General features: G+C 36.6%; 1 non-coding gene across 1 annotated transcript; it reads left to right on the top strand.

Annotated features, from left to right (window-relative positions):
• The first annotated feature begins 1,407 nt into the window (after window positions 1–1,407).
• Window positions 1,408–1,480, top strand: TRNAF-GAA. Its single transcript has one exon. It is a non-coding gene; the product is annotated as a tRNA-Phe (tRNA).
• The last annotated feature ends 627 nt before the right edge of the window (window positions 1,481–2,107 follow it).

The raw sequence follows: 2,107 nt of genomic DNA, 5'->3' as shown, positions 1-2,107 counted from the left end.
GCTTTTCTATGATATTACATTGCGAATGATTAGTCATTTCCTGTTCAATGCCCTGCTTACAAAAATCAAAATCCTGACTGCTTCTCTATCTATACCATTTTCCATACTTCCTTATGCATCCTGCTCAGTTCTCTTTCCAGTTTTATCTCTTCCTTATCTCCTTTTCTACCCATCCTTTCTCATGATTTTTTTCCCAAATGCTGATTTGATTTATTTCCACCAGTTTCTCCAGTTCTGTCGTGTCTATCGTGTTCTCCCCTATCAGTTTTTGTAATTCTTGCTTTCTTTCTTAATTTTTCCCCTGTAACCCACCCATCTCTATCCCATTCCCTCCTGTTGCTCTCTTTCTGCCATTATTGTCATTGTTATAGCTCCGTGACATGATATGTATCTCTCCTGCATTTCTATCTCAAGTTTCCTTTTCCCCAAGTATCCTGTCCAAACTACTGACTTAAATCAAGGAGTTTCTGATAAATCTATAGCCCTTTTTTCAGCATATCTTGCCTCCACATAGCCTTCCATTTTCCTTCATTCATGTTAATTTTTAAGTCTGGTTTCATCTTTATACTGTACTTTCTTTTGTCAGAGAGCCTGTATTTTTTGAGGATCTAGTGTAACATTGAAGTCCGTCAGTGTTTTTTTTTCTCTACCCCTTATTATCTGATTCCATTCTTTAATCAACCTGCTGCAAAAGTCATCTATATCTTTGTTAGGTATATAGGTTCTCTGTAGTCCATCTCCTGTTTATTCTTCCTTGTCAAATGACCCATCACCCCTCCTCATGTTTCTGCACCCTTTCAGTCAATACATTTAATCCCTTTCTGAAAAGGTGGCCACTCCCCTGTTGACAAACCTCATTTTATTGTCTGCTTCTTCTATGGAAGACTGTGGGCTCATGAACTACCCTTCTTCTTTTACTTTTACTGTGGTCTCCTGGGGCAGTACTACTGCCACTTACTTTCTACTCATTCTGCTGTGTACATTTTTCCTTTTGACTGTGCAAAGTTGCACATGTTCCAGATTTTCACATTCAGTCTGTGTTTGTTCCCTTCTCTTCTCTTCTTTCCTTTTCAGTTTTGCACCCCCCTGCTCTCACAATGCACATAGAGAAAGACAAAAAGACAAACTATCTATCTAAATGTCCATCTACTTATCCATCTATCTGCATTTCTCCCTCTCTGTCTCGCTCTCTCTCTCTCTCTATCTGCCACATATATCTTTTTTTCTACATGCATTCTGAATAATTTCCATGTATTGTTTAATGCTTGTTGTTGTAAAAGATTATTTGAGTAATAGTAAGAATACATTTTAATGAATAACAAATATTGATTGAGATAGGACATGTTTAAAATCCAGAAATCATATAAATAAGCTGTGGTGAAGTTTCAGAAGCCATGTTTTTTATGAGCCGAAATAGCTCAGTTAAGAGAGCATTAGACTGAAGATCTAAAGGTCCCTTGTTCAATCCTGGGTTTTGGCATGGAAACTTTTTGAGATTCCTACCTTTCAGTTTGGGATATGGGAATACATATGTTATAACATCTGAACTGGAACATGTGTGTACATGTATGTTAAAAATGAAGGTAATGAGTGCTGGAATCAATGAAAATGTGCTGGGCTACATGAATAAAAGAGATTGACGTGATAAGTTAATCTCCAAAATGACCAATATTTAAATCATGCTCTTGACCCCTTTAGCAAGATTAGAAGTCACTGAAAGAATGCGGACATAGAAAAAGTCTATAATGGTGACACATTATTAATGATTAAAAAGCGATAACACGAATTCAACCAAAACAATGGCCGTGGAGTCTATAAACTAGGGAATGACATTATGAAGAATGCAACATGCACCAATCACTTCTTTTGTCCAAAACCTTGCTGTATAATGTGACCATTGAGTATCCTCTAAAGTTCAGAGACCAATGAGCATGCATCTACCTTGAAGAGTGCAACCTTTGTGGTTACATAAAGCAACACATCAGACCATCTATTAGACACACAACACATATACTAAACATAAAAAAGAAAAACTTAACCCATGTATTTCCATGTCTATTTGTATATCTGTAGCTGCATCTAAGTCTACATTTATCAGTCTTATATG

Source organism: Protopterus annectens, chromosome 7.part0 (assembly GCF_019279795.1).
Source record: "Protopterus annectens isolate FY-2018-M chromosome 7.part0, PAN1.0, whole genome shotgun sequence".
In the NCBI taxonomy this organism is placed as follows: Eukaryota; Metazoa; Chordata; order Ceratodontiformes; family Protopteridae; genus Protopterus; species Protopterus annectens.
Note: the sequence above shows the minus strand (reverse complement) of the source record. Positions and strands in the feature narration are given on the sequence as shown.